Raw genomic sequence first — 9064 nt, forward strand, 5'->3', positions numbered from 1 at the left:
ATCCCCATCGCTCCTGGGGTGAGAGTTGAAAGCCAAACCAGAGCAGCTGGGAGCATTGCTGTGCTTCCTTCCGTAGCTGCCAACCACTGCCCAGCCGCAGCTCAGCTGTGCCACTCTGTCCCCAAAAGCTAGCAGTGATGAGTTGCTGCTGCCCCACGGGGTCACATCAAGAAGAGGGCCAAGCATGTGACCTTACTGCAGAAGAAGGTATTTCCCTCCCACACTAAATATAGGAGCAGAAAAAGTGGTTGTCTTGTTCTTCTCAAGGACAGCAAGGCACAGGAAGGCTTGGAGGAGGCTTTTCCTTCACCTCCACTCCCAGCCACTCCTTGCCTTGCTGGCAGGGCAGTGATGGGGGCTCAGCACCCCACTTTTGGGGGATTTTAAATATTCCCCCTTATCTGAGAGTGCAAACTGCCTCTGGGTTGGCTCTGAGCAAGGGACACAATGACAGCAATCAGGTCCAGGCATCCTCCCTGGGTGACACCCTAAACTCCAGGCAGCATGAGCCCAGCTGCTTCTTTCCAGCAGAAAGCTGGCTCTAAAACAAGTGACATCAACTTCATTGTTTCTTGGCTCCAGCCTTGAAAAGTCCAAAGTGTTTTTGTTATTCCTGGTGTTAGTCACGCACGCCATCGGAAGCCCAACCTGTAATTCTGGCTTTGCTGCTGCTATAAAACATCAACACTGCACTCTTCTTAACCAGGAGCAGAAACCTTTAATTTAGTTCCACTAGAGGAGTTTAATCTAGGACTATGACATTTCAATTACTTGGTAATACATATTTAACATTTAGCTGTACATGTCTAAAATTAAACAAAGAGGAGGAAAAATGTTGTACATAAGCAACTGTAAGGATTTAATTTAAAGCTGGTAAAGGCTGTAAAATTAGAACAAAGTTCTAAACAAAGGCATTTAAAGTAAACTCTTTGGCCTGTTAGGTTGCGTGATTTATGGATCTCTGTTCAAAATTAAATAGCTGAGACTTCCATTTCTCCTTGCTTTTGAATTTTTGGCTGATGAAGGACAGAAAAGTTTAAAATATTGAAAGTTTCCCGTGGATGGGAAAAGCATTTCTGCAGCACACTGGTCCCAGCCTGGAGCTCACAGATGTTCCTCATCTCCAGGGCTTGGTGCAGCAATACAGGAAACCAATGGGGTTTGTTTGCATCACTGCCAAGAGCCAGGTGTTCTGGTTTTCAGCCTAGCAGTCTGTAAAATAACGGGATAAGCAATAAGCTGCTACTTCTGCCTCTCACACAGAGAACACAGGCTCATTGTTCCCGGCTTTGGCTTTGTCTCCTGGTGTCCATAGGGGCCCCTGTTGCTTTGCAGCTGGGCTGTGAGCTCTCCTGGGCAGGGTGTTTGGCCGTGTCTGGATGTGGCATTGAGGGACATGGCTAGTGGGCATGGTGGAGATGGGATGGGGTGGGACTGGATAATCTTAGTGGTCTTTTCCAACCTCATTGATTCTATGATTCCATGCCTCACATTGGAGGGCTGCTGGCCCAGTGAGGCAACACATCCAGAGTGTAGCATTGATGTGCTGTGGTACCCTGAGTTCTTGACACTTTGGCTCCTTCAATCTTGAGAAAGCATGGCTTTCTCAAATGGTGTCATTAAGAAGTATCTCCAGTCTGATGTTCTCTAACGTTGCTGCTTTCTGCATCCCCATAAAAGGTTGTTTATTGTGCACTGCCAGAGAAGTTTCTGCTCCTCTGTAGCATAAGCACAATAAATCAGGTTCTTTTTTAGCACAGCCTCAAGAGTTTGCTGGGGCAGTTCCAGTCCTGCAGGCCCAGAGCAGGACTCAAAACAGCAAATGGATAGCCAGGCTTTCCCAGGCAACCTCTGTTTCTACCCAAAAGTTATTGATGGGTACCATTTGGTTTCATTTCCATGGTGGTTGGTACTGGAGTTCTCCAGCCTCAAGGGTAGCCTCTCTGGAAGAGCTTTGCAAAGCAAGCAGAGGTAGTGCTGGCAGGCTGCAAGAGTTCATGAACAGCACAGGAAGCCCAGTGAGAAAGGAAGAAATCCCACCGGGCTGCAGCAGTTTGGAAGCAGCCCCATGCAGGCAGCTGTTGGGGTGGGAAATGGAGTTTCCCCGCTTGCTCAAGCACATTGGCCCCCATGGGCAGGATACAGATGGGTTTCTGCACTTCCTAAGTATCTTTGGGTTTATTATTAGTTTTTAATTGAAATGAAGCTGCAGGAAATTAAGAGAGGTGAGAATGAAGGCAAAGGTGTCAGCAGAGGAGCTGCGTTGCTGTTTCTCCACTCAGCAGGGATCTGGAGCTGCTACATGAGTCCCAACAATACCAACACCAGATTCTGGGAGCTGCTTTCACAAATGAACACTGATCTCTGTTAGCTTCTGTACAAGGAAAGAGATGTATTCCCACTAATAATGCATTCTGTGCCAGCAATGGAGAGTTAAATACTGCTAGCTTTATCTAAGAATAATGGATATAGGAGGGCATGTAGCGTCCTTTGGAAGCTCAGAGATGCTGTTGCTACCAATCTGACTGCTAGCAAAACAGACAGGCTGCTCTCCTGGCTGCCAGAGCATGCAATGATGCTAAACATGGTACTCAGCAGTTTTTAGAGGAAAAGTAAATATTGACTCATTAAGCATAATAGCATATAATAACCTGATATTCATTTACTTAATGCTCACGGCATTAATAGATCATATTGACCCAAATGTCAGGATTGCCTTATCCAGCGTTCTATCACCTACCATTAATCCTTATCAGCTTTGTGGTCATGCTCAGAGATCTCCCTTGGGTATGTTTCCTGAATGCTGGTAAACAAATAAATTGCCTCTGCTGGCTATAATTAAAGAAATATATCCAGAAGCAAAGGGGTCCCTGCATTATCCTTCAAGCTAAGTGCAATGGCAGAGCAAGGTGCTCTCCCTGCTGGCAAGGAAAAAGTAGAAAAGAGAATGTAGATAAACATAAGAAGGGCTCTGATCTGTCTTGGGCGCCTCTGCTTTGCACTGCTGCCATCCCAGCCTTATCTGCACCTCTCTCTGCCACTTTTGTACCACCTGGCTGTCCCTGCCCATCTCTGTCCTTTGCCATTGTTGCTCCTTGCACCAGGGAGTGCAGCTCACCTCCAGGAATGCGACAGGTGATTCAGTGAGCAGTTCTTTGGTGGATTCTTTCCAAACACCAGAAAACCCCAGAGGCCCATTTCTGATGGTTTTCCCACATCTGGCCAGGCAAGTTTGTAGATATTCACCATGTACTGTTTCTGGGCACTGGAGAGAGCGGTAATTTAATTCCCTTTGGGACCTAGAATCCATCAAGATTCCATTAAGTAAATAGTAATTATCATCAAAAGCACAGATATATATAAACTGGGGTTAAAGTCATGCTAAGGTTGAGGAAGAAAACCACAAAACCAGGAGAATTCAAGGCTGCCATGGCAACTTTGACTCACCCCGCATCAGATGGTCGGGCATTGCAGCATTTCTCCAGGACCTCCCAGCAAGTGCTCATGTTCAGCATTTTATGCACATTTTTGGACAGGTAACAGTGCTGCTGGCCAAAGTGACCAGTACGTTTGTGGAAGAGGATGTAATTTTTGTGGGAAGATCTGGAAACTCAGACTTGGAGGGTACAGATACAAGCACTGGAAGACCCAGGCTCATGAGTTAGGTTCAAATACCTGCACTGGTAGACCAAAGCTCATAAGATGGGTAAAGTCCTGATCCCCCAGCCCCAGCAGGACATGGCACCAGTAGATGAGTCAGGAACAGAAAGCAAAAGTTTGAGTAGTGAAACTTGGAATATTGAAACCCTGGCTGCAAGCCTTCAGTCACAACCAGTTCCAGCACTGGTCCTGCCAACAGTTACTGACTTCCCCTTCCCTCTACGACCAGCTGATATCTCTGTGTGACAGGAACAGTTCTATTTTCCTCCAAGCAAAATTACTCATAGCTATTCCTCTCTTCGTGTGGCTTAGAGTAATGGTTGCAATTGTTCTGTGGAAGAAAGGAGTTTAAAATAGATCAACAGCTGATAAAATCCCAGTGAAAGAATAGTTTGACCTGTTGGTTGTAGCCCAGGGCAGTCTGGGCTTTTCCCAAATTCCAACAGAAGGAGTTGTCCAGGCACATGACATCATGGACACGATGACCACAAGTTTGGGAAGTTTTATTAGAATCAACTGGCTTCACACTAATGGCACATATAAAGCTGTAGTGAGGAGGGGGTTGACAACTTCTCCCAGGTAGCAGCAATAGGATGAGAGATAATGGGCTCAAGCTGCACCAGGAGAGGTTCAGGGTGGATGTTACAGTTTATTCTCTGAAGAAGTGGTCAGAATGCCCAGGGAGCCGTGGGATCACCATCACTGGAGGTGCTCCAGAACTGTGGAGATGTGGCACTGAGGAATGTGGTTATGGGCATGGCACGCATGGTATATGATCAATGAATATTAAGATGTCATAATTACAAAATAAACAAGAAAGTTAGGCAAAGCAGATAATGATAACAAAAAGAGATAGATAGAAAGCTTACCCATAACCTGGGCTCACTTAAAAAACTCCAGCAGAGTGGATCTTCAGAAGAGATCCTTCCCTCCTGGAAGCCAGCTCTTAAATAGGTCTTAAGGCTCTTAAACAGCCTTCACCTGTGCTCCTCTGGCTGACTCATTGCTCACCTCAGGTGATCAATCAGAGGTTCAGGCCGTGACTCAGCAGTCCCCATACAGATGGGTTGGATTTGAGAATCTTAGTGGTCTTTTCCAACCTTAGGTTTCAGTTGCCATAAAATATCTTGTGTTGTTTTCGTACCTGTCAAAATCTATCCGGGTTTCTGTGTGTGTGTGTGTGCACTCATTTTGGCTTAAGCGTGTCCAGTGCAGGAAATGCATGCAATATAATTCATTTGCTGCGCATCGTTGTTTTTTCTGTTTCTATATTTCCTTTCAAACCTGAGTGTTCTGTAAAGCCACATCAGTAAAAGCTACTTGTTTCTGATCCAACACTTACATTAATTTTGGTTTCTCTTTTAATCTTTGCAAGTTGCTAATTATCTTTTCAAACCTGACAAAATTCAGTTCAAAGGAAGCTGCTCCCGATTCTTCCTTACAGGAATAGCGAATGCACTTCTTTTAGCATGGATTGCTTTCATCGTGACTTTCGGTGAGCTGCAATGAAGAACAAAAGCAGATCTCCAGAGGAAAGCCTAACTCATGGCTCCATAATGCAGTGATGTTCCAACTCTGATTCATAAACTAGCAGCACACTCCTAGGCACTCAAAGACGGAACACAGAGCAAACAAAACTGTAACAAATGCGTATGAAAGCATACGCATCCACTGAACGTCTTCAGGCAAAAATAATACACGGAAATTTGGAGGATGGAGAATTTGCATTGGCAAAGGCTGAGACGCAACGCATCTGCACATGCAGAAATTGTCAGTATGCCAGGAAGAATGAATAAAGAGAATGTCTATGTAATTAAATTGGTTTATTTGTGAGAGCAGATGATGTAGTACAAGTCAGAGCAGCAGGAGAATTCTTTGAATACAAAGCTGTGCACAGGGAGCTTCGGGAGGACACCTTGGGAGGCAGCCAGGGCTGCCTTAACCATTTAAGTTGAAGGAGGGAAGATTGAGGTTGGATGTCAGGGGAAGTTCTTTACTATGAGAGTGGTGAGCTGCTGGAACAGCTGCCCAGAGAGGTTGTGGGTGCCCCGTCCATCCCTGGAGGTGTTCAAGGCCAGGTTGGATGAGGCCCTGGGCAGCCTGGTCTGTTATTAAATGGGGAGGTCAGTGGCCCTGCATGTGGCAGTGGGGGGAGTGGAGCTTCATGATCTTTGAGGTTTCTTCCAACTCGGGCCATTAGGTGATTCTATGATTCTCTGATTTCTTATCCCACATAGCTGTGCTACCTCCTGTTTCATATTCTGGATCACTTCCCATGAAAATAACAAAGTTATTTCTCTTCCAACAAACCAGCTTGTTGCTCTGGGTCTGGAAGCAAAGGGGAACCCCCAGACATTGCCAGTGTTGCTCAGTTCCAGGCATCACATCCCCATGCCCCTGGGCTGGAGGCAAGGCATGGTCCATGAGCAGGGGAAGTACTTACTGCTGGGTTTCCCCAGAGTGGCACTGGCCTTTCCAAAGGAAAATGAAACCAACAACTTCAACTGCAAATCAAAATTGCCTGTTGAGCACCTTTCAGCTTGGTCTGATTGCTCCACTGCGGTGGTGGCCAGGCCATGCTGGAATGTTGAAGGACCAGACAGGTTGTGCCATGCAGGAATCTAACATCACACGTGCCTCATGTTCTGCCCTTCAAGGATGTAACTCCTGCAGCCTGTTGTCTCAGGATTATAGGCTGCAAACAGAAGAAAAGTAGTATGGGAGGAGCTGAGTTGGGACAGGCTGCAAGGTGCTGCCCACAGCCTGAACCTCCCAACACCATCAGCTCTGCTGTCAGAGCACCTTTTCCTCTTAATCACAGCAGGATAAGATACCATCCATTCTGGGATAATATATTCCAGAGGAACTATTCTGCACTTTGCAGTGATATGTTTTCTTTCCTACAGCGTGACTGATGCCGAGCACTTTCCATGCTCCCAGGAAGGGAAGGCACATGTTAGAGTGCTGCACAACCCCTGCATGAACACAAACCCATTCATTGCTGCTGGCATGAACAGCACAGCCATGACAGTCTCCCGGTGTCACTCAGTGAGAAGAAGCCAACGAATGCCACTGTCTGTTTGCTCACTCACCACACACAGCAGCAGCCACAGCCAGCATCACCACAGCTTTCCCTTGCCCCATCTTCAGCAAACACTGGGTGTGTGACCGTGTGATGTATGTTTGTTGGCTGATCTGATTTGCTACTGATGGGGGTTTTGTTGCTGTTGTCACCAGGATTTCTCTCTGGGAGCCCTCAGCTGAGCACAACTTCCAGGCTGGATGTGGATCTGGGCAGCTTGGTCTGGTGGTTGGCAGCCCTGCACACAGCAGGGAGGTTGAAACTACATGATTATTATGGTCCTTTTCAACCCAGGTTGTTCTATGATTCTATGACAATGTGTTTCCCAGCACAGGTTTGCTCCTCCTCCATGCCCAAAGGCAGGTATTGGACCATATACCACCAGTTCTCCCCATGTTTGCATTTTTTGTGCTACTCCATCCCTTGCAGGATGAATTGAGTTCATCTGTCGTGTTTGGTCTCCCTGCTCTCTGGCATCCTCCCTCTTTGCTCCTATTTCCCTCATTTCCTCTCTCTGCTGAAACTCTTCAAAGCTGCTTCCTGCTTGTCACCCTCCCCCTGTCCCTCCTGGACCCCCACCACCATTATAGGTAGTGACAATTTCTGCAGGCGCCACCACAGCTTGCAGCAGGTGGGTATGTCAGTGCTCTGGGATGATGGCAGGGAGCAGCACAGATCCACTGGGATCACAGCAGGGGAAAAAGAAAGAGGAAGCAAAAGAAGGTAAAAGTGATGGAAAAGAAACATACTCCAGCATGCATGTGCAAGGTATTTCTCCTCCTCTTAGACCAGCACAGGCTTGGTGCTCAGGCTTTAATCAAAAGGGAATCATCCTCCTTTGACTAACCACTGATGCCACTCCCAAGCCACAGCACAGTTCCACGCAGACATCACTTCTCATCATCTTGTTTCTTGTACTCATCAAATACCATAGCTACACAGACAAGCTCCAGGATCAGATGCAGGAGACCTCAAAGAGATTCTTAGGTCAGCCATATGTTTTGGGTTCAACTTCTACCTCCCCATCCCATGGGTGATGCAGAATCAGCACTTCTCCCCTCGCCTCTCCCTGCAGCCTTGAGGCAGGCAGGAGATCCCTCACTGGCTATGGTGGTGACCAGTGCAGAAGATACATCTCATCCTTAGTTTTTAATGCAATGATAAAAAAAAAAAAATCTTCTTTAAAAGCCTATGTCCCTAGGTGACTAAATGAATCAGGAGACTGGTAATATTTAGCAGAGGCTTTAAACTTACCCTGTATTGATCTGCAGTGGATATGTTAAGATTTAGTGGAAGGAAGAACTATCTGCCAACATCAGCACTGCTAGCAAATGAGCTAGGAAACAACAAAGAGAGACTCTTGTGCTTCCTGGGCCTCCAAACCAGGAAAATAGCAGCATGCTCAGTGAAGCATACACAACTCTTTCTGCTAGAAATCAACCTGGCAGTGGCCAAATGCTGTGTCTGATGCATGGACTCAGATGTGAACAATCCAAATCATTTGTTACAAGTTCTCACATCACTTACATACCTTCACAAGTTTTCTTTCTCTAGCTTTCCCATCCATCCCTACAACTTTCCCATCCACCTTTACATGTCTACAGAGCATTCTACAAAACACTCTGCAACCGTTCATGCAGGCATTTATCCAATCAGAGACATGAGACTTTCTTCTTCTGGAGGTGTCCTTGGTTCTCATGCTGTTTATATTGCTTTACAGCTGCTGCTCAGAACAGTTTTTCTTGTATTTCCACAGGTAAAGGCTGGGAAACTTGCAGTGCTGCTCTTGGTAGGATGGTCCTGCTGTCCATTGGGGTGCTGGGGACAGGCTGACATGTGAGCCCTGATTCATGGGAGGCCAGGGGAAGTTCACATCTAAGGCAAAGGGAAAAAATATATCATCCCCATGTCAAGAGGGGAGAAGGCTTGTGGGGATGCAGCTCATCAGTGCTGGCACAGTAGCCTCAGTGCTCATCTCTGTCTGCAACATGGGAAAGACTGTGCCAGCCCTAGCAAGAAAATACCCAGGTCACCCTGATGCTTAGGGGTGCTTGGCAAGACCTCCAAAGCCAATATTCTATTTGCCTCCATAGACAAAGCAGGTTGGGCTGTGCCACAGTGAGCTGTGGTTGTAATGCTCTTGGTCTGGAGGATTAAACACTCTCCAGGAAGCTGCTCTGATGCAAAAGGCAAATGCTTTTGGAGCATGAAGGTCAAGACCACTGCAGTCAGGCTGCACTAATAGCTACATAGAGCTGGGTTTTTATTTTAGAGTTCCTTAATTCTGCAGCTATACAATTTCCTCTGCGTAACAAAACATGA

The 9064-nt window shown here is 46.6% G+C and overlaps 1 long non-coding RNA gene across 1 annotated transcript; it reads right to left on the reverse strand.

Annotated features, from left to right (window-relative positions):
• Positions 1-636: 636 nt before the first annotated feature.
• LOC125699885 (uncharacterized) lies at positions 637-4570 on the reverse strand. Its single transcript, XR_007379726.1, has 3 exons — positions 4530-4570; positions 3119-3299; positions 637-2374 (listed from the first exon to the last, which is right to left on the reverse strand). It is a non-coding gene; the product is annotated as an uncharacterized LOC125699885 (long non-coding RNA).
• Positions 4571-9064: the final 4494 nt, after the last annotated feature.

Source organism: Lagopus muta, chromosome 13 (assembly GCF_023343835.1).
Source record: "Lagopus muta isolate bLagMut1 chromosome 13, bLagMut1 primary, whole genome shotgun sequence".
Taxonomy (NCBI): domain Eukaryota; kingdom Metazoa; phylum Chordata; class Aves; order Galliformes; family Phasianidae; genus Lagopus; species Lagopus muta.